This window comes from Podarcis gaigeae (genome assembly GCF_964106915.1).
Source record: "Podarcis gaigeae genome assembly, chromosome: 12".
NCBI lineage: Eukaryota > Metazoa > Chordata > Lepidosauria > Squamata > Lacertidae > Podarcis > Podarcis gaigeae.
This window is the reverse complement of record NC_139688.1, coordinates 42,635,659-42,659,813: the sequence shown is the minus strand read 5'-3', so window position 1 is coordinate 42,659,813 and position 24,155 is coordinate 42,635,659. Positions and strand designations below refer to the sequence as shown.

At 44.8% G+C, this 24,155-nt stretch overlaps 1 pseudogene across 1 annotated transcript in view; it reads left to right on the top strand.

Annotated features, from left to right (window-relative positions):
- Window positions 1-3,464: 3,464 nt before the first annotated feature.
- LOC310828604 overlaps window positions 3,465-24,155 on the top strand; it is a 249,822-nt pseudogene continuing 229,131 nt past the window's right edge. Inside the window, exons 1-2 of the transcript in view lie at window positions 3,465-3,485; window positions 3,556-3,651. The product of the transcript in view is annotated as an uncharacterized misc_RNA (transcript). The remainder of the gene's footprint in view (window positions 3,486-3,555; window positions 3,652-24,155) is intronic.

Below are 24,155 nucleotides of genomic sequence, written 5' to 3'. Positions count from 1 at the left end.
TGGGAGCTGCCCGGAGTGGCTGGGGAAACCCAGCCAGATGGGCAGGGTATAAATAATAAGTAATATAGTATTATTATTATTATTATTATTATTATTATTATTAACTATAAGAAGGACCCTAGACCTTACAAGGCATCATGGTTTCTAACAGACTATAATAAAAGTAGACATTCTTTCAAGGAAACCTTTTGCAGAAGTTGTGAATCACTGGCATTCACATTCAAACAAATTCTCACATCCTTATTCAGTAATGGCTCCTTTTTTTGTCACCATTCTAGCACCCGTTGTGAACATTCATACACATTCAGCAGGGTGGAGAAAAGCTCTGGCACCCCCCATCCCCGTGGAATAATTTCTCAGGATTTAAATGGCATAATATGAAGGGAAAGGAAACTGCATCACTTGAGTAACTTGCAAGCTCGCTACCAAGGGCAGGTGGGATTCATGCAAAGGTTTTTAGACGCCTGAGGGTTTCTCCAAGTAGCAGACCTGTGGATCGAAAGTGCAGGAAGAGGGTGATGCAGCTGGTGTAAAAGGATTAGAACATATTCTTGGTGGTGTTAATAAGCATACAAGAAGCAAAGGGGAGATGAAAACCTGCTGAGAGGAAGTAGAAGAGAAGTATTAAAGATCAGAATGAAATATACACAAGCATCATGAAATAAACATGCCGTGAGGGCCTTCCCAGGCCTGATTCAAACACCTTTACAGTCAATTTTAAAAGCACTATGGCTGATATTAGGCTGTGCTTGCATTACCAACTCTTTGGCCAAGCTGGCATTAAAATGGAATCCTTCCACCGCTTGACAACTCAGTTATGTTTAGTTTTAAAATCATGAACTTTTCTGTTCTGATTGTAGTCAGCCCACCATCAGTCCTGGTAGGCCAGGGCTGGGTGTGGCCCTTCCGATCCCATGCTTTAGTGGCATAGTGTGGGTTGCCAGCACCCGGGGCCACATGGAAGGAGGCAGGAAAGGAAACGGACGGAGTACACATATGCATTCAGCTGCCTAACAGTGTTTGAGTCACCCAGGAGATCGCGGCTGCAGAGATAAGAAAAGAGGAGTCGTTCCGTTGTCTGGAGGGGTCACTTCCTGGTTTGCATGGAGAAGCTGTTTTCAACGGAGCCCATCAATAGAGCTGTACAGCTGCACTGAGGTAGCACCGGGTGTTGGAATTTTGAGCCCCATTTTGTTTGCCGCAGCCATGGTCATACGAATGGTACACTCATCCAGTTTCCTACCAAGCTGCTTCAAACTGGATGAATCCCCGTAAAGACCTGTCCTGAAGCAGTTCTGGACAGCTGTGAGAGGGCTGGCGCTCTGCTCCTCCATTTAAGACCAGAAGATATCAGTGGTGGTTGGTGCCCATTGGAACTGTTAGGACACAAAGCCAGGAGACCAACGGTAGTTGGAGCCGGAGCCAATGGCACACAGAGCCAACGAATTCTAGTTTGGTCCCCGTTCTCCTCCCTGCTCAGTTGCCCAAGGGCGACACTGAGATTAAGGAGCTGTCAAGCCACCCGAAAGAGTCTCAAAGCGGCTAACATTCTCCTTTCCCTTCCTCCCCCACAACAAACACTCTGTGAGGTGAGTGGGGCTGAGAGACTTCAAAGAAGTGTGACTAGCCCAAGGTCACCCAGCAGCTGCATGTGGAGGAGTGGGGAAGCGAACCCGGTTCCCCAGATTACGAGACTACCGCTCTTAACCACTACACCACACTGGCTCTCAAAGTGTGACCCATTTGCCCCAAGGGACCAGCTTCCACTGCTAGAGCTGCGTCCCTGCAAATACATCAAAAGTATAGAATAGCGCACAAAATGGAGAGGAAGACTTCGCTTCCTTTGAGTCCCCTCCACTTCTTCTCTTTATATGACAATGTTGCGGCTGGCTAAAAGGGAAGCTGCTAGCTGCTCCATTCTCTCACCTCTTTAGTCACCAAAAGAAGAAAGGAACCAGAAGTGGCCTGATGCTGCGCGGACAGTAATCACTTTGCCTTGCTGTTAGACTCGTCATCGGGCAAAACGGAAGGGAGCCTTTGTACAGGGAATGACTTCAGCAGGGATCCCCCGATGAGAATTGTTGTCTGACTTTCGCTGTTGCCTTGCTCTGAGCCACAGTTGCTTCCCCAATGAATGGGAGGCCCTTCTCCATTCTCCCGACATCAAAGTACAGACAAGCAGAGCAAGAGCAGAATTCTGAGTGCTTCTATTTAACGTATGTGCAAATGTTTGCATCAATTATTATTATAATACCTCGGCCTGTGGCTAAGATAGAAGTCGCAACAGCCTGATTTTTGAGGCCTGTTGCTTTTGCTTGTTGTTCTCGTTCAATTGTTGCTGCGATTGAGACATTGATGCACTGCTGAGTTTAGGAAGGGGTCCAATTCTGGTGAGTTTAGTATAGGCATTATTGCTGGACTAAAGGAACACTTTTTCTAATCCTGTTTAGCAGGACAGGAGGTCCTCAGGCATTAGGTCAAGAGCAGCAAGGGTGGGAAGCTGTCCATACAGTCTTATCACATGTATCCTGTTGGATTTGTAACCCACAAAACTGGATGTGACCTGTAAGCTGTGTATGGTGGCCCACTGGGGAATAGAAAGCAGCCTGAGTTTGCTGCCTTTCTGGAACCACAAAATATTGCAGACCCTCCAAGTGTCCCTATTTTCCAGGCACAGTCCCCGATTTACAGAAGCTATCCCAGTTTCTGATCTAATCCCACAATGTCCTGTTTACCTTCCCGCTGGAGTGATACCTATTTATCTACTTGCACTTTGACGTGCTTTTGATCTGCTTGGTGGGCAGGAGCAGGGACCGAACAACAGGAGCTCACCCTGTTGTGGGGATTCGAACTGCCGACCTTCTGATCGGCAAGCCCTAGGTTCTGTAGTTTAGATCACAGCACCACCCGCGTCCCGCTATTCCTTAGGACGCCCCTATTTTCATTGGAGAAATGTTGGAGATTATGGAGTGATGCGACCCCCGAGCCAAGGAGATAAGTAACTATACAACCTTTGGAAGACATCTGAAGGCAGCCCTTTATAGGGAAGGTTTTTAAAAAATATTTAATGTTTTATTCTGTTTGTATATATGTTGGAAGCCGCCCAGAGTGGCTGGGGCAACCCATTCAGATGGGTGAGGTATTACTACTACTACTACTACTACTACTATTGAATAGGATGTCCCTATTTTCATCGGAGAAATGTTGAAGGGTATGATATTGTGTTGGGGCAGGGGAGATACCAATTCCTGGTGAACTGGTGGGGTGCATGCATCTTGGCTGGATAACAAGTTATGCAAGGCCAAGCCATCCATCTACATCTCATTACATCCAAATGACTGAACAAATCATCTCTGGGTGCTATATCCACTTCAGCAGGCAATTTGAAACAGATACAGGTGCTACCTGTATTTGCCTGTTTAATTAGCATTTACTAATAATTGAAAGCTTTTAAACAGACAGCCATGGGGCTGAGTTTATTGATGGTACCTTCAATGATGAAGAAGGGGAAGCTCTTACATCCCTTAATAGTCACGTGCTGTGGAGTGACAATAGGACAGTTCTTCTTCTTCTTCTTCTTCTTCTTCTTCTTCTTCTTCTTCTTCTTCTTCTTCTTCTTCTTCTTCTTCTTCTTCTTCTTCTTCTGTTGGAGTGCTATATATTTAAGTCATTGGGCCAGGGCAGATATTTTGCTTGAAGAAACAAGTTCGCTTCATGCTGAGGCGTTTGAGGATCTCTGCCACTGAACAGAAAGCTGAAACCATCAGTCCTTTCCACCTGCCTCCCAAAATGAAAACCCTCTTTCCCTATTAATAAATGAAACAGCTTACTTTCTTGATATCTGAAACCTCAACACAAAATAATGCTTTCTCACAGCGGTGGTGCAAAGCTTTTCTAGCAGGTTATTTGGCAAAACTCTAATTCCTGCAGCCCATTCTGCACCGGTCTACGGATGTATTTATTCATCAATCATCTGCAAAACAAGCCATCTGTTATCACTCAAAATGCTTCAAAGATATCCAACAATGTGATATCAGTGCCGAAACACACATTCCGAGATGTCTCTGCAGTTACAAAAAAATTATTTCCCTTCACATTTTAAAATTAAAAAGTAATTGTCAAACCTTGACTTGAAAAGATCAAATAATATCACAATGATTTAATTAAGTATTATGCAAAAAGATGAGCTGAGAATGAAAGTAAGAAATAAACTGCCTAATGTCAGCTTCTCTGTTATTAATGATGCATACTCAATAGGCTTATAGAAATCCCAGAGGTAAATGATATAATCGTTTTATTCAGAATCGTGCCCTTGATAATTAAGGTAAATGTATAATATAAAAGCAAATACAGAAAGAGAACTTGAATTTGGAAGGGCATGCTCCATTTGGATGAACTCCAACTGATGAAAACAACAACTGGATTTTGCCTATGGTGGTATTAGCATCTCTGTAGGGTGGTCAGGGTTGATATTTTGAGACCAGATTTAATTCCTTCTCCAAGTAGTAGATGTCGTGGTGGGGCTCTACTGCTCACCCAGCTTCTCTTTGACTGCACCACTGCTGTATAGGCGCTGTGGTCTAAATCACTGAGCCTCTTGGGCTTGCTAATCGGAAGGTTGGCGGTTCAAATCCCCACGATGGGGTGAGCTCCTGTTGTTCAGTCCCAGCTCCTGCCAACCTAGCAGTTCGAAAGCACACCAGTGCAAGTAGATAAACAGGTACCACTGTGGCGGGAAGATAAACGGCGTTTCTGTGCGCTCTGGTTTCTGTCACGGTGTCCTTGTGGGAATGTTCAGGGAGGCAGGAGTGGATATATTTTTTAATTATATCCTTTCCAACTTGCATTAACAAGTTCTATAATTTAGCAGAGTAACATTCCCCTTTTAAACTTACATAGCAGATAGGTTTGGCCAGGCTTGCGTAATCCTCTAAAATAAGTTTCCTGGCAATTCCCCTTTATTCCCTCCTAAAAGGAATAGACATTACACAGTCTTGTATCAAAAGTATAAAATAGTTTACTCACACATTCTGTTCACAGATGGATCCCAGAAGGCAGACTTAGGTTACAAAATATATACATGTGGAATCTATCCCATAAGGATGCTTCTTCGATGAAAGCAAAATGGAGAAGAGGTGGTGTGGTGGCCAGCCCTGTGCTTTTGTTACCTGCACAGGTAAGGTCATGCCCACCTCTGGTCACATCTAGAGGCAGTTTGTCCCAGCTCGGAAGGAAACAGGAAGTTTATCTACTGGCTGGACAAACATCCCTCTTCATGTCTAAACATGTCCACTCTAGGAATGTTGTATTTGACTGCTCTGTGTTTCACACCCCACAGTCCTGTTGCACCAGAAGCGGTTTAATCATGTTGGCCACATGACCCGGAAAGTTGTCTGTGGACAAACACTGGCTCCCTCGGCCTGAAAGCAAGATGAGAGCTGCAACCCCATAGTCGCCTTTGACTGGACTTAACCATCCAGGGGTCCTTTACCTTTACTGGAATGGAGAGTAGCGGGGGGGGGGGAGTGGGCAGTGAGATCAGCACATTGCAAATGTGTTGGTGTGTTTACATTGCACCAGCCTTGCTGCCTCCTTCATACCCTCCATCATTTCTCCAATGAAAATAGGGATGTCCCATTCCATAAATATTATTTTACTATTTATACCACACACATCTGACTGGGTTGCCACAGCCACTCTGGGCACCCTAGCACTCATGGTGGAGTACGGTTCCTGTCTCAGTGCTAGGTAGCTGGCAAGTAGCATCCTGAATAAGTGTGGAGTTAGCACTGTTGTGGTGTGCAAACACTTTGATCCACTTTTGTACCCTGCTTCACTAAAAAGGGTGCATGGAATTCAACCTAGCGATAAGGAGATCATGCCATCAGCGTAAGGATTTCTGCTTACGCAGCAGAATAAGCTCCTCTCTCCTCTGCCTCCCCACAGTGTTCTTGGAGGGGGGGGAGTGTTAAGTTGTGGGTGAACATATCAGACGACACAGCGATTCTTCAAACAGCTCTTGTTTATTCACAGGCCAGAACAGAACTGAACTGAAGGGTTCAGTCAGCCTGCTTATATAGAGCTCCAGTACAATGTAACTGTAACAATTTTCTAAAACTCTCCAATCACTGAATGTCACTTTCGATCCCTTATTTGCATAACTATCTACAGTATCCCCCTGCTGGCCCAGGGTGAGAACTTCAGTACATAACAGAGAGGGTTCACACAACTCTCTGCACAGATTTGGAAAAGGGGAAAGTCCTATTGTGCTAGCAGGAGTCTTTGCACTGGCTTCCTCTAGCAGAATGCGTTCGCTGAATCCGTCTCAAAGCGCTTTTTCCAGGACGTGGGTGACTTTGCAATGTTTGCAAACAGTGAATCCCATTCCCTGCTCTCTCTCTCTCTCTCTCTCTCTCTCTCTCTCTCTCTCTCTCTCTCTCTCTCATCACTGCTGTGCTGTTGTGAGAAGAGCATCACACTCTTCCTCTGCCTCAATGATTTTAATCAAAGCCAAGTCATGCAGTCAGTTCTTTTTGAGCTCTTTCCACCAGCTCCCATTCCATTTCTGCTTCCAATGTAAAGTGTACATCGAGAAGATTGGGAATCCAGAGATCAGGTATAAAGCACCAAAACTGCCTGCAGAGATGGGCGGAGTGACTCTTTCCTGCTTGCAATAAGCTGTGGCAAAGGCCAGAATGTGACAGTATATATCCCAACCCTCGTTCACAACCAATCACAAGAGAGTCTATGTTTATTTTTAGAAACACTGCATCATGTCTGTATGAGCATTTGCTGGTTAACTGGCAATGCCGAAGGGGTCATTCTTGCTCATCCAATCTTTGCCCGGCAGAAACTCTTTGGCTCTTCTTATATTTTGATAAACCAATGATCCGATAAATCTGATAACTGTTGATGGGGACGAAATGTATTAGTCACCCCACTAAATACTGAGTTATCCTTGAGATGCCTCAGAGTAGCAAACACTTTTCAGAGTTGGGCTGAGACGCACAAAACAATCCAAATATTCACCTCACTTTTTCAGCAGTTAAGGACACAATGACTTCTTAAGCAGCAGCAGCAACAAAATTGCATCTCTTATCAAGAACAGTTGATGTCTCGCATTGGTTGCAGGATACCCTCCAACATTTCTCCAATAAACATAGCAATGTCCTATTCAATAAAATATAATAATAATAATAATAATAACAATAATAATACCCCACCCACTGCGTGGCCACAGCCACTCTAGGTGGCTTCCTACATATATAAAAACATATTAAAACATTATTATTATTATTTTAAAAAACAACAACTTCCCTATCAGGGCTGCCTTCAGATATCTTCTAAAGGTTGTATAGTTACTTACCTTATCTCCTTGGCTCGGGGGTTGCATAACTCTATACCCTCCAATATTTCTCCGGTGAAAACAGGGATGTCCTAAGCAAAAGTGGAACATTTTGAAATCAAATCAGAAGCTTCTGTAAATTTGGGACTGTCCCTGGAAAATAGGGACAGTTAGAAGACCTGATGTTTGCAGGCTGCAGCCCAGTTTTAGACCTTTGTGGCCTGATGCCATGCAGATGTTTTCTACTGTAACTAGTTATGGGGACAAAATTGATTCAGTGCGCATTTAAAAGCAAACTTACCAAATGTGCACTTTCTGAACTGAAACCCAGCCATCCTTCAAAACCCGCACATCTCCAGATTTTGCAGTGTGGCTTCTTCAGCCAAGTCACATGTACTAGGGAGAGGTCTGCAAATGAATGCATGTATCAGGTGCTCAAGGGACATGGGTGGCACTGTGGGTTAAACCACAGGGCCTAGGACTTGCCGATCAGAAGGTCAGCTGTTCGAATCCCCACAACGGGGTGAGCTCCCGTTGCTCGGTCCCTGCTCCTGCCAACCTAGCAGTTCGAAAGCACGTCAAAGTGCAAGTAGATAAATAGGTACCACTCCGGCGGGAAGGTAAACAGCATTTCCGTGTGCTGCTCTGGTTCGCCAGAAGCGGCTTAGTCGTGCTGGCCACATGACCCAGAAGCTGTACGCCGGCTCCCTCGGCCAATAAAGGGAGATGAGCACCGCAACCCCAGAGTCGTCCGTGACTGGACCTAATGGTCAGGGGTCCCTTTACCTTTTTATCAGGTGCCCAAGGAAATCGTAGTCTGAAGGAGCTAGGGGGGGACAGGTTGTAGAAGGCTGTCACATTTCATGAATGTTGTCAGAAAGCTTAGAGCACCTTCAGTGAAAGCAACAAATGAAAACACCAAGCATGGACATGCCCCCAGCAGAAGGGATTTGCCGTTTTAGAATCAGAGCAGGTGAGCTTTTCATAGAACAGCCATTATAAGTTTATTGAATTTGTTCCTATTTCCATGATGGACAGGCCTTAATGGGAAACGTAGGGTGACTGCAAAGCTTCTTCCTCTATATATCCATGCTGGAAACAAAAGGTAAAGGTTAAATATGCAAGAAGGGTAGAAAAAGCAATGATCTGGACTTGTGGGCAATTCTACACTTCATTTCGCCATTGACCAAAGCTTTCGCCTGCTTATAAAGATACCACTTTCTCGTTCAGAAGGACTGGGTTTAAGATCACAGCAGCAGTCGCCAAATGGATGACAGCTGTCAAATTTCCATGCACACATAATTTTCACCCTTGTGAGAGCAGCATTCTCCCTGACTATAAAGCCAGCAGAGTAATAAAAGATGAATTCGCTCATGCAGAGAGCACTGCAATAATCGGGTACAGTGATGGCTAACTTCTGTATCTTCATGGCCAATCTGTTTTGCAGAGAGTGGTCTGGGAGATGGACATTTTCTATGCACCCCAACTTCTTCGTGTTGTGAAGTAGGTGCCACCTAGCATTAATGGCTTCAGGGCTGTGGCTAGTAAATACAGTACACAGAGATGCCTTATCCAAAACTTGTCTTAAGGCACATAATCCCATTCTGCTGCTGAAGCTAAGCAGGCTGAGGTAAGGGTGTGTGCAGACCATGAGTTTTGCTTCAGATCCTGATACAGTGTTTTGGGATGCAGCCCACTGTGGTCCAAAGAGGTTGCCTGGTTCAGCTCATGATCCAGATCTGTTTCAGAAAAAAGCTTTGTTCCTCCCACTCCCCATTCACTATTATGGAGAAGGGGAAATTGCTGCAACACTTTCCTTTTGGCAGAAGTTGGTGGAATCTACCGGTAAAGGAGCCCCCTTAGAGTACAGGTAAATAGGACCACGGGCTGCTGTGCTGAGCACCTTTAAAGTACATCACTAAGGAGTGGCCAGCAGGGAGAGTTATATCCTGCTTACAGCCACCCTGCTGGCACCAGTGCCAAGTACCGGGACCATGGGGAGGAGGGGCAGGACAGAGTTTCATGGATGACCAGCTAGAGCTCCAGGTTGGCACTGGATCTCTGAGCTCGCTGCCTCCCCGCCCCTGCATCATCCTGATAAGTGGCTGGGACATGAATGTCAGGAAGGCAAGGCAACCCACCTGTCACGGTGCTATCAGCGGCTCCTGGCCGCCCAGGAAAGTATAAAGACAAGAAAGGTTTCTTACAGTCCTTTTTTATTTCAAACTTTACAGAGAGAGGCTATAGAACCCAGAATCTTGGATAATGGCCTTGTCCCGAGTGAATCTCCATCTCCCGTCTCTCCCACTTCCTCATTCGTCATTATCATCACCTCCTCTACAGGTGCTGCTAAGTCCTCTGCCTTTGAGCTCTTTGCTCTCCTACTTTTAAGGCCCACCACATTCTGCGAGATGGTGGGTCTGGAATATAATAATAATAATAATAATAATAATAATAATAATAATAATAATAATTTATACCCCACCCATCTGGCTGGGCTTCCCCAGCCACTCTGGGCAGCTTCCAACAAAATATTAAAATACAGTAATGTATCAAACATTAAAAGCTTCCCTAAGCAGGGCTGCCTTCAGATGTCTTCTAAAAGTCTGGTAGTTGTTCTTCTCTTTGACATCTGGTGGGAGGGCGTTCCACAGGGAGGGCGCCACTGCCGAGAAGGCCCTCTGCCTGGTTCCCTGTAACTTGGCTTCTCACAGCAAGGGAACTGCCAGAAGGCCCTCGGAGCTGGACCTCAGTGTCTGGGCAGAACGATGGGTGTGGAGACGCTCCTTCAAATATACTGGACCGAGGCCGTTTAGGATTTTAAGGTCAGCAGCTTTCTAATGATGTGTCAGCCAGCTATTCTGGCTCTCCCATGATTTCTCAACTTCCCCCCTCATCTGCCTCTGAGGTGTGACCTCCCTCAAACCCTATTGCAAATCTATACTGTCTTCTTCTTCCTCCTCCCTGGAAGGGTCAGGATGGGGAGGCAGTCTCCACCATTCCTCCTCTGCCCAGTCTCTAACACCGCCCATCCACCAGTTGTTCCCTCTATGCTGCTGGACCACCTTAAGAATCTCAGAGAGCAGAGTTGGTGGTACGTTTGTGCATCTAAGTACTCTGATGTAACTGTTTTCTTCTGGAGTGAAACCACGGACGCAGTTGGCATCTCTGATTTCATTGCTTGTTTGCTTGTTTGTTTAGGAATTGATTTCTGCAGTCCAGAAAAATGCTCGCGGGGAATCTCAAAATCAGAATATCGCTGAAGGCAACTTGGCTTACCAGATTCATTTAGTCTGCAATGGTTTGCTCCCACTGATTTATAAGCAAAAAGGATGTGAATTCATGTGGTTAGAGATGCACTGGGAAAACCGTGGTCTTGACACATATAAAGATATAATTGATAACTTTGTTATCACTGAGGGCTATATTTGTTAATATGGCAGAACTGATGAGACGTTGTTATTTGAAACACAACCTGCAGCAGCACAAGGCTGCTTGTGCGTTAAGATCCATAGCTAAGGTCTTGCCCTCTGGCTCATCACTGAAAGATGCTAGAGTGGTAGATACCAGGAGCAGGGCTTTCTTGGTGGTGGCCCCATACCTATAGATTCCACTGCCTGCTGAAAATATCATATCAATTTAGGCTGAAAACCTATACCTACTTATCAGTCTACATTTCATTAAGCCTTGTGCTTTACATCAATTTGTATCATTCATTGAAATATAAAATTGTAGAATTGAAGAGTTGGAAGGGATCCCGAGGGTCATCTAGCCCAACCCCCTGAATTGCAGGAATCTCAACTAGATCATACATGAGATGTGTATCATGACTTTAACAGGTGTATGGGTTTATATGGGTGATGTACTGTATACAGTGTTACATTTTATTTTACAACTGCACATCACCTTGTGAGGGCTATTACTCCCGGAACACAGTTTAGAAACCTTTCAAAACAAATGGAATGATTTATTAACGACGTGTAGGGTTTTAAAAATAAACAAATAAAGGCACAAAATCATAAGTCATCGCCAGAACCAGCCCAAGGCATTTGGCCGCTTAAGTCAGAGCCTAATGCTGGCCTCTACTTATGTCAAGTCAGGATATATAGGATTCAAGACCAACCAGGTTATTCTGGCACCTGAGGCAGAAAACCTTACAAACACCTCTCCCACTCCCTAGCAGTAAAAATACAGAAATAGGAAATTAAATAACTTCCCTGACATTGCAAGCTGGCTGCCTGAGGCAGCCGCCTAATGGTAGAGCTGGCTCTGTTCAACGGTTTAAAAAGATTTATCAGCAGCTGCAGTGTTTGAAAAAACAGGCTATGTGACCCTCCCAGTGCATGCATGTGGGTCCCACTGCTCTAGAGATAAGGTGCGTCCATCGCCACCCACTAATTTCAGTGGGTGATGATGGCAGCTGGCACTCCACTGACAAGAGGCTATTGCTGTGGCTATTGCAACCCCACCGGGCGACCGACTTCTGCAGAGATCCTGGGAAGGGAATTGTACCCTGGAAAGTGATAATTTGTGCATTTGACACTAGACTGTTTTTTATACGTAGCTCAGGGCAAGGGCCCTATTTGGCCATTCAGCCTCCTCACGTGTAAGCAAGCGTGTTAGGAAAAGCAGGGATGCATTACCAAAGCCCTGCCCCATCTGCTGTCATCTGTATGCTGTTGAGAGCCATCCACGAGGTTGAAATAAATAATAATAATAATAATAATAATAATAATAATAATAATAATAATAATAATTTATTTATACCCTGCCCATCTGGCTGGGTTTCCCCAGCCACTCTGGGACGGCTTCCAACTTAATATTAAAAACAATACAGCATCAGACATTAAAAACTTCCCTCCTTCAGTTGTCTTTTAAAAGTAATTTAATTGTTTATTGAAAGTGAAGTCTGGAGCCTCTTCAAGCCTCCATCCTCTATTTAAAATCCAGGTTTTGCCAGAATCTAAATCTCTAAATTGGGACGTGAGTGGCGCTGTGGGTTAAACCACAGAGCCTAGGACTTGCCGATCAGAAGGTCGTGGTTCGAATCCCCGCTACGGGGTGAGCTCCCATTGCTCGGTCCCTGCTCCTGCCAACCTAGCAGTTTGAAAGCACCTCAGAGTGCAAGTAGATAAATAGGTACTGCTCTGGCGGGAAGGTAAACAGCGTTTCCGTGCACTGCTCTGGTTCGCCAGAAGCGGCTTTGTCATGCTGGCCACATGACCCGGAAGCTGTACGCCGGCTCCCTCGGCCAATAAAGGGAGATGAGCACCGCAACCCCAGAGTCGGCCACGACTGGACCTAATAGTCAGGGGTCCCTTTACCCTTTACCTAAATCTCTACATGGACCTTTCATCCCATGTCAGACCTCGCCCCTCAAATGAATGGATAGATGTCACACCAAAGGGGGTGGGGCTTGGCCCACGCACTCCACTTCTTATTGTGACTTTACTTACATGTGAGGTGACTGAACAACTGGAAAGGGTTTAAGTCAAGCCTTCACCGCTCCTTCTTTGCAGCCAGAGTATCTGGGTGCTACATATCGGCTTCTATTGAATGCAACATTCGGACATCTCCTAAATTTTTGCTCTCTTCTGCCCTTCTCTCACCATCTGAGAACAAGAGAAGAAGGGGGAAAGGCTTTATTTGTTGAATTTTGGCCTGGCACACAGGAAAGACCCTGAAAAGTAAACATTCTCCTGGCTTCAGGCAATAACTAATTTCTGCTCTTACCTTGAACACTGAAAGTCTTCCCAAAAGAACAACAAGTGCTGTAAAAATTGAACTCCAAGATTTTAAAGCTCCTAGCCACATAAAAAGGGACACGGGTGGCGCTGTGGTTTAAACCACAGAGCCTAGGACTTGCCAATCAGAAGGTCGGCGGTTCGAATCCCCGCGACAGGGTGAGCTCCCGTTGCTCGGTCCCTGCTCCTGCCAACCTAGCAGTTCGAAAGCACATCAAAGTGCAAGTAGATAAATAGGTACCACTCCGGTGGGAAGGTAAACAGCGTTTCCGTGTGCTGCTCTGGTTCGCCAGAAGCGGCTTAGTCATGCTGGCCACATGACCCGGAAGCTGTACGCCGACTCCCTCGGCCAATAAAGCGAGATGAGCGCCCCAACCCCAGAGTCGGCCACGACTGGACCTAATAGGCAGGGGTTTCTTTACCTTTACCTTTATGCCATGTTCACTGTCATGGAGAATCCTGGGAACTGTGCTTGGAATTGTAACTTTGTGAGTTCAGTACCATTAACAAACTACAATTCCCAATATTCCTTGGGGCACAGTATAAGAGTGCTTGAGATATACGGTGTTGACATGAGCAACTTGTTGGTCCAATAAAAGGGATTTCTGTTGCAAAAAAAGCATCTCCTTCCCTGTGACCATTAGAGATACTAGGATTCTGATCCATGCTACTTATAGTTCATTAAGCAATGATTGATGAGGACAGCGTAATAGATAAGTTGTTCTCCATTTCCTCCATCCCATCAATTTCCTTGCCTAGCATCTTCCCCGCCCTCTTCCCACACAAAAGTCCTAGCTACGAAAAAGGTGATCAGGACTGACCTCTGCCTTTTACCACTCTCTCAGTGCTCTGATTTGTTGTTGTTGTTTAGTCGTTTAGTCGTGTCCGACTCTTCGTGACCCCATGGACCAGAGAACGCCAGGCACCTCTGTCCTCCACTGCCTCCCGCAGTTTGCTCAAACTCATGCTGGTAACCTCGAAAACACTATCCAACCATCTCGTCCTCTGCCGTCCCCTTCTCCTTGTGCCCTCCATCTTTCCCAACATCAGGGTCTTCTCCAGGGAGTCTTCTCTTCTCATGAGGTGGCCAAAGTACTGGAGCCTCAGCTTCACAATCTGTCCTTCCAGTGAGCACTCAGGGTTGATTTCCTTCAGTATGGAGAGGTTTGATCTTCTTGCAGTCCATGGGACTCTCAAGAGTCTCCTCCAGCACCATAATTCAAAAGCATCAATTCTTCGGCGATCAGCCTTCTTTATGGTCCAGCTCTCACTTCCATACATCACTACTGGGAAAACCATAGCTTTAACTATACGAACCTTTGTTGGCAAGGTGATGTCTCTACTTCTCAAGATGCTGTCTAGGCCTGTCATTGCCCTTCTCCCAAGAAGCAGGCGTCTTTTAATTTCGTGGCTGCTGTCACCATCTGCAGTGATCATTGAGCCCAAGAAAGTAAAATCTCTCACTACCTCCATTTCTTCCCCTTCTATTTGCCAGGAGGTGATGGGACCAGTGGCCATGATCTTCGTTTTTTTGATGTTGAGCTTCAGACCATATTTTGCGCTCTCCTCTTTCACCCTCATTAAAAGGTTCTTTAATTCCTCCTCACTTTCTGCCATCAAGGTTGTGTCATCTGCATATCTGAGGTTGTTGATATTTCTTCCGGCAATCTTAATTCCGGCTAGGGATTCATCCAGCCCAGCCTTTCGCATGATGAATTCTGCATATAAGTTAAATAAGCAGGGAGACAAAATACAGCCTTGTCGTACTCCTTTCCCAATTTTGAACCAATCAGTTGTTCCATATCCAGTTCTAACTGTAGCTTCTTGTCCCACATAGAGATTTCTCAGGAGACAGATGAGGTGATCTGGCACTCCCATTTCTTTAAGAACTTGCCATAGTTTGCCGTGGTCGACACAGTCAAAAGCTTTTGCATAGTCAATGAAGCAGAAGTAGATGTCTTTCTGGAACTCTCTAGCTTTCTCCATAATCCAGCGCATGTTTGCAATTTGGTCTCTGGTTCCTCTGCCTCTTCTAAATCCAGCTTGCACTTCTGGGAGTTCTCGGTCCACATACTGCTTGAGCCTTCCTTGTAGAATTTGAAGCATAACCTTGCTAGCGTGTGAAATGAGTGCAATTGTGCGGTAGTTGGAGCATTCTTTGGCACTGCCCTTCTTTGGGATTGGGATGTAGACTGATCTTCTCCAATCCTCTGGCCACTGCTGAGTTTTCCAAACTTGCTGGCATATTGAGTGTAGCACCTTAACAGCATCATCTTTTAAAATTTTAAATAGTTCAGCTGGAATGCCATCACTTCCACTGGCCTTGTTATTTGCAGTGCTTTCTAAGGCCCATTTGACTTCACTTTCCAGGATGTCTGGCTCTGATACCTTAATCTAAATCACCTTGGAGTGAAAAGTTTGCATTGCAGTAATTATTCTTAGCATTTATGCTTTAAATAAGGTATTAAGGTTGGTTACAATGGCATCTAATTTCCTGTTTATCATCTGCTTAAATGCTGTGACTTCCCCTGCTGTCCTTCAGTCAACTGGTAACTCATCTGTTTTTAATGAGTTGTCAAAAATGATTGATAACTGCCCTGTAATTGTCTCTGCCTGTTCTTTCAGAACCTTGGGGTGAATATTATGTATCAGGGTGATAACTTGCATTTAGTTCCTTTACAAATCTTAATTCCTTTGCTTACCCCCTGTCATTTCCAGAAACTGCTTGACTTAAGAAGCTGCAAGGAAGCCCAGTGCCTACATTTTCCATTTATTTTTTCCCTGACTTAGGATCATTTCACATCATTACTGGGAAAAAACTCAGCCTCCAAATGTTATGAAACAAATTTTGCAATGTAGCAATGCACAAAACAGCCTGCAGTTTTTGAGTCTTAATTTCTGGGGTGAGGTGAGTTTTTGTTTGTGTTGTACTTAAGGCAGATTTTGATTTTATGGTTTTATGTTTAATTTTATATTTAGATTGGGGGTTTTGTGTCTACTGATTTATTGCAACCTGCCCAGAAATTTTTGTGTTAAAAATCAGCACACAAATGCTGATATCTATATCTCTCGCACAGTCCAGAGTTGGAGCAAAACCATGTTCTTCACAGACTTGGCTGAGTGAGCACTGACTTGGCCTAATGAGCACAACAGCTCATTCCCCATAGGTCTTACTCCATGAAATCAGTTGCTGAGACTGAAGTCCCTGCCTCCCCACTGCTGTCTGCTCCTCCCCAGAGCTTTTTCCAAGCAATCAGAGACTGTTCCTACCTGCCTGCCTTGGCTCCTCCCTTTTCATGCCTCTTCTGGTTCTGGGAGTCAGGGGGGAATGGGAGCTTGTCGCAGCAGGACTCTTCACCAGCCTGACTCATCTATGCCTCTTGGCTTCCTCCTTTCCTGTTTCAGCTTCTGCCTCTGATTCTGGGCTTCTCTCTGCCACAGACTCTCCCAGCTCACTAAGCCCTGTTACCTCTGCAGCTTTCCCCTCTGACCACTCATTGTCTCCCGCCACCATTGCCTGGGCTCTGAGTCTTCCCTTGGTGGTTCCCCAGCTGGTTCCTCCCAGCATTCCTCTGCATCCAACCAATCCAACACACAGACACAAATGCAAACAGAATTAAACCCAGTTAAGGGTCTTATTCAAAGTCATTCAGAAATAATATTGGTGGAACAAGAAGCCGCTGTGTGGTACTGAGTGATACAGCCCAAAATGAATGGATGCAGTCACTCCCAAAGCATCTGAGTGTACAAATTTCATGCTTCTGGTCTCTGCTAATTGTGTTCAGCTTTTGGCAGATTGCTGCTGCGACGATTCTGAGAAAACAGACTTTAGAAATGGCGGAGGGGGGGAGTAAATATTGCTTGAAAAGCGACTGTGTTGCTCTGAAAGGACAGCATGTTATTAAACTGTGTATGTGTGATTGAAGTGTTGTTAAACCCAAGCACTTTCTTCTTTAATTAAACATGCTCCTTTCTTTCTTTTAAGATGGAAATGTCAGCCTAGGAGCACAATGATAAAAAATTAATTATTCGGATTTGTCAACCAGGAGGTGATGCAATGGGAGGACAGGGAGGGAATATACTTTGGTTTTCGGTTTGGTTTTTTTAATGCAGCTTATAGAAAACTAGTCAGTCCGTGACTTAGCTGGGGAGACCAAGAAGCAGTTGGGAAGAAGAAGAAGAAGAAGAGGAAGAGGAGGAGGAAGAGGAAGAAGAAGAAGAGGAGGAGGAGGAAGAGGAATAAGAATAAGAATAAGAATAAGAATAATAAATTATTTATTTATAAAAGTATTTTTATACCGACCTCCTGAAAAACATCAGGGCAGTGTACAATGGCGTAAAAAATAATTAAAAGCAATATGAAGCAATTGTCAAAATGACTGGGTATGCAAGGGACATTTTGAACAACTAAAAAGGCATGCCAGCATAAAAAGCTTTTCAGGAGATGCTTGAAAGTGAAAAGTGAGGATGCTTCCTGAATCTCTGCTGGAGGAATGTTGCAGAACATGGGACTGGTAACGCTAAGTACCTGACTTCTAGTTGAGGACCATTGGGCCTTTGTAACACAGGTGGACAACTAGCAATGCTCCTCCAGATGTTCCCAGGGATCGAGCTGAATTAAGGTAGCCCAGACCCAAATTGTTCTGGGCTTTGTATATCCAGCACAAGACTCTTGACCATGACCCAGTATGATGTGGGAAGCCAGTGCAGATGTTTTAGCAAAGATGCTACATGCTCTTGGTTGTCTGTTCCCATCACCAGTCTGGGCTCTGTGTTCTTCACCAGTGGGAGTTCTGAACCAGGGGCAAGGGCAGCTCTGTACAAAGCCCATTGCACTAGCCCAGCCTTGAGGTTACCAGTGCGTGCTCTACAGTGAGCAAATTATCCCAATCCAGGTATGGCTGTAGTTGGCATACCAGACAAAGCTGGTAAAAGGCACTCTGAGCCACTGAGGTCACTTGGTCCTCTATTGACAAAGATGTATTCAGGACATATCCAAGCTGTGTACCTGCTCCTTCAGAGGGAGTGCAACTCCATCGAGGACAGGCAACTGACCCAACTTCCAGACATGGGAAGAAGCTATCCACAGAGCCTCCATCTTCCCAGGATTCAAACTCTGTTTATTGGTCCTCAGCTGGTCCACCACTGCATTAAGACACTGATCACGGCTTGCACAGCCTCTCCTGAGTCAGATGTTATGGAGAAGTAGAGTTGTGTGTGATCATGCTCTGAAACGCCTAGTGACTGTTCCCAGTGGCTTCATATAGAGTTGAATAGCACTGGAGACAAAATAGTGTCCCATGGACCCCAAATGCAACTCTCTGGACTTGGCCATGCCATTAGGAAGGGAACCACTGTAATACAGTGCCTCTGATACCATGGTCAATGATATCAAAAGCCCCTGAGGAACTGAGTAATACTAGCAAGCTCACATTCCCCCTGACCTTCTCCCGAGACAGGTCATCTGTCAGGGCAACCAAGGCTGATTCACTGTCAGGGACTGGGCAGAGGAGGAATAGTGGAGACTGCTTCCCCAGCCTGACCCTTCCAGAGAAAAAGGAGACAGTTCAGAATTACAAGAGGGGGTTGAGGGAGGTCACAACTCAGAGGCAGATGAGGGGGAAAGCTGGGAAATAATGGGAGAGGAGGAGGAGGAGGAGGAAGAAGAAGCACCAGGGGAGAGAGAACTGACAGACTCGGTGTCTTTAGAAAGCATTCCAGACCCCCCCCCCCGCATATCCTCAGAGACTTTGCGCTGTTCATTGGGGGTGATAGGAAGCCCAGAGCACTTGTTCTTTAGATATCTGTTTTATGAAGAGGCACATAGTAAGACCATTGATCCCCTGCTGGTGATGCTCCCGGAAAAGCAAAAATTCGATCTTTTCCTGTTAGGCAAAGATCAGAAGATGACCTGGATGGTCGCCAGATTCTGTGTACAGATCTGTAGGCGCAGACCATCTCCCAACTCAAACTAGTTTGCTAAGAAAATCCCCAAACTCGGTTCTATGGGTGACTCTGGGTCAACTCCCTGCGGTAATTTATTGTTGTACATTGTTTTAATTGTTTGTTTTCCTTCTGTGACTGTACCCCCAAGTGTGTTTTATAAGTTTGTCTCCAACCATAATAAATTATCTATCATCTATCTATCTATCATCTATCTATCTATCTATCTATCTATCTATCTATCTATCTATCTATCTATCTATCATCTATCTATCTATCTATCTATCTATCTATCTATCATCTATCTATCTATGTATCTATCTATCATCTATCTATCTATCAATCAATCATCTATCTATATCTATCTATCTATCTATCTATCTATCTATCTATCTATCATCTATCTATCTATCTATCATCTATCATCTATCTATATCTATCTATCTATCTATCTATCTATCTATCTATCTATCTATCTATCTATCATCTATCTATCTATCTATCTATCTATCATCTATCTATCTATCATCTATCTATCATCATCTATCAGACACCCCCTCTCCCAGAACCTGGCAGGCATTGAAAGTAGGAGAGCAGAGAGCTCTGAGGCAGAAGGCACAGCTCAGCTACCGTAGGGATGACACATAATGAGAGAGATGGAGGGGGTGGGGTTTCACTCGGAGCAACGCCATTGCTCCAGGAGGCTGCATTTTCTAAGCCTGTCTCTGTAAATATTGAATAAACAACATTGGTAAGAACTTTCCTGGTCTTATCGTTCCCTGGCAACCTACCCTGTGGGGGGGTTGGATCCTCTGACGCCTAATATTCACTTTCAAAACCAGGCCTAAACCAAGACTGGATCCAGATGAGCTGTGTCATCCAACAACACTTGCAGTTCCTCCGCCGCCATCCTCTCCAAGAATGAGGGGAGAGGTTCCATAGCTCAATGACAGAGTACATTCTGTGCATGCAGAAGGTCCTGGTTTTGCCTAGGACTTGCTGATCAGAAGGTCAGCGGTTCGAATCCCCGTGACGGGGTGAGCTCCCATTGCTCGGTCCCTGCTCCTGCCAACCTAGCAGTTCAAAAGCATGTCAAAGTGCAAGTAGATAAATAGGTACCGCTCCAGTGGGAAGGTAAATGGTGTTTCCATGTGCTGCTCTGGTTTGCCAGAAGCGGCTTAGTCATGCTGGCCACATGACCCGGAAGCTGTACGCTGGCTCCCTCGGCCAATAAAGTGATATGAGCGCCACAACCCCAGAGTCGGTCACGACTGGACCTAATGGTCAGGGGTCCCTTTGCCTTTTTATTTCCAAGTTTTTTAAAAAAGGATCTCAGGATTGAGGGCGGAGAAGAAATTTGATTCAGTTCACATTTTAGGGCCAACCTATCTAATGCACACTGACATTGCTTTCACTAATGAATTCTTTCATATGTATGCTTTCTCCTAATGTATGCACTTTTGTACATCTTGGTTGCTGGTGAAGTGCACTGCAAAAATGGGAAATGTGCAAATTTCATCAAAAAAAAATATTATTGAGAATTTTTGAGATAAACTACAATAAGAATCAAACTAGTGCAAAATTTGGAAATGGGCAAAATTAAGAGAATAGCTATGTTTCGGTTAGCATATTGGCTTGGACTGTGTGGATTAGGAAGCTTTTCATTAAAATGCAGACAAAAATCAGATTTCTCACCTGTCCCTGATGTCAGCCTAGATCCGCCATTCCTGCTAAGCCCTTCCTTTCACAAGGAGAGAAGATCCTAAAAAGGAGTGTGATGATAAAGGTCAATTCGGGAAACACAACAGCAAGGGCCAGTCACAGAGACAAACTGGAATCCGTTCCAGGGAAAGGAAACAGTGGAAGGGGGAAGGGTCTGAAAAGACACTTGTCTATATTTAGAAAGACAGGTGTTGAGTTTACTGGTGCAACTGGATGGAAACTGAGTAGCGATGCTAAGAATAGAAGAGAACAAAAGGAAAACATTCAGCCTCTACACAAGCTAGGCTAGCTGCTCTGTTTCCAGGGAGTTTTGAACAACGTAACCCCATCAAAGTCTTTCTTACCAAAGTGTTTGTGGCCGCTAAGCCTCTGAGCCAATGTGTCCATGTGAAGAAGAGACAAAAAGAGCTTTTGTGGTTGCAACATTAGCCAAGGCAAATGGGAGCCCCCTTAGCAATAGAATTGGCAGTCCATCCAAACGGCACATAGACTGACCATTTCAAATACACGATCTTGTGAAGAAATGTGGCAGCATTGTTACAAGGAGCAAAGTGAATTTGCTCGTGTTGATGTTTTGCTTGAAGGCAGTGCTTCTGAAACAGCAGCTGTTGAAACAAGACATAGCAAACAGGGGAATCCCCGAGCTGATGAGTGGTGGATCTGTCTGCAGCGATGATTGTTAAAAACTGCATGACCACACACAGGGCATCCCTGCGGGTTAAGCCTATCTGTGGTGGGCCTGAAATTACCCTCTGAATAGGGCAGAGGGTGTTGCAACAAACAGAATTCCCACTCTAGATGACGCAAGTGGATAGCCAATGGGATGTGTCCTGCTTGTTCTGGAGGAGATACTGGCTACCAGGGATGCACAAATCTGTCAATTCCTCTCTGTTACTCATCTCCCCAAGTCCTCCTGAAAATGCACCAGCATTTTAGTGCTAATTTCTCCTAAGGCACACGTTTTTGCAAAGCACTATTGCCTGATTACACATTTCCCCTAAGCTATTTTCCCTAACAGAATGCATTTTTGTATTATGGTTTCACTAATCTATGCATTTATAGGCACACTTTACAACAGTATTTTGCATTTTTGCATACATTACTTGGCTAGAGAACTGTGTTGCAAAATTCAGGTAAATGCAAGTGTTGAAGGATGGCTAACTGTATCAGCTCGCATATGGTTTCAGAAAGTGTCAGTCAGGTAGGTTTGCCTTTAAATATGAACTGGATCAAACCCTAACCTTAACTGCAATCTCCGATTGACGTGAGATTCCTGGGGTTCCAGGGTTTGTGTTTCCTTTGGAATGAGGTACAGGAGAGACTGTGATGTCTTTATGATATATGGTTTATTCACACATCTATACAACCTGAGCCTACGATGGAGGGGTTCCCAGCATTAACTCTAAAAGGGTCTTGCCACAGCCTTGGATTCCAGCAGAAATTAAGCATGGCTTTGTCGCTCAGCTGCCCTGCTCAGCTTTGCTTCTTGCTTCTTGCTCACATAACTCCACTCTCAACTCTGGCCTTTGTCCTATCTACCAGCCAGTTGTAGGAAGGGTGCCCACTCATTATCTCACAAGGAAGCTAGCCTGGCTATTCCAGGAATATAAAGGATCTTCGCATACAACCTACCCCACTCCCCAACTCATAACAGTAGATTGGGAAGAACTGTATCTAGGTTGAGGAACCTTCTAGATTTTGGAATTGCTCACACTGCGTATAACCTGTGACTCTTTTTCTAAAAGTCAAGGGCCTTTATGCATATTACAAAACCAGCAGCTACAAGTCGATATACAGTATGTTGTATCTGTGATGTACGCTAGACATATGGAAGCACTGCCCATCTTCCCCTCCCCTTCACCACATGTTCACCATGTGCACATGCCAAAGAAAGCAATGATTCATTCAGAATAAATGCACCAAGCAACAACAATGAAGTTTTGCAGTCTCATTGTAGTGGGTGTCTGCAGGGTACAGATGATGCGGCTGCTAATTTCATAGTTTGGTTCGGCTCAAGTTTATTAATAGTCCACAGAGCCTCAAATATACCCCTCTCCTAAATGGTTCCATACAATCAGAGGGGAATAGACTAAATCAGGGGTCAGCAAACTTTTTCAGCAGGGGGCCGGTCCACTGTCCCTCAGACCTTGTGGGGGGCCAGACTATATTTGGGGGTGGGGGAGAATGAACAAATTCCTATGCCCCACAAATAACCCAGAGATGCATTTTAAATAAAAGCACACATTCTACTCACGTAAAAACACCAGGCAGACCCCACAAATAACCCAGAGATGCATTTTAAATAAAAGGACACATTCTACTCATGTAAAAACATGCTGACTCCCAGACCGTCCACCGGCTGGATTCAGAAGGCAATTGGGCCGCATCCAGCCCCCAGACTTTAGTTTGCCTACCCATGGACTAAATTCACAGGAAGACTCCCTAACAAAGCATTTTAAATTATAAATCTGAAATTAAGGATGGAGAATAACTTCATCTGGTCCATATTTTCCCATTGAACATACGTAATTTGGACCTCCCCTGCTAACATATGGCTCAGGGTGTAATTGTCTTTTGGATTTCACAATTTCCTGAATTTTATAATACAAGTTTCAATTTTTTAAAAAAATACCAGAATGTAAGTATTCTAGGATCAAATACATTTGGAAATGCATATGATGAGCTAAAACATGCATTTATGTATGGATTTTTGTGATAGAACACATATTTGAAAACAGATATTTATATGGATTTTAAAGAAAAGCAGGTTGATGGGAAAAGGAGACAGAACAGACTTATGAGCATTTGAGATCAACACAGACCAGGAATACACTCTGAATAGCAAATGCTGGGGACAAACAGCAAGGGAGGGCTATTTCCATCTCACTCTGTTTGCAAGTATCCTAAAAAGTGTCTGGCTGACTACTCTTGGGAACAGATGGCTGGACCAGAGGAACGCCTGATCCGATATGTCAAACACTGCAGAGATGTGCCTGTCCTTATCAAAGATAGCCATGTGAAATGGGAACCACCACACTGCATACTAAACAGGCAGCTCTGAAAGCAGCCAGCCAATCACATAATGAATCTAACACAAGACTGGCATCCCTTGGAATCTGTGTGACTCATGGAGAAGGTGACAGTGCAAGAATGGCCCACATGCTAAACTGCGCCAAACAGGAGGACAAAGTGCATTTCAGGAAAGGCTCACTTTTTTCTCAGCAGCAAATATGGCCCCAGAAAAATGTGGATACGATCCTCTACCACAATAATCACCTTTTGCCAATGATGGTAAGTAAAGGTGGGCCAAAAACACAAACACACTTGCAGGTTCTTTCACTTTTTCTCACCTGCAAAATGGGGGTGTTGTGCCATTCATGGCGGGGGGGGGGTGTCCCTGG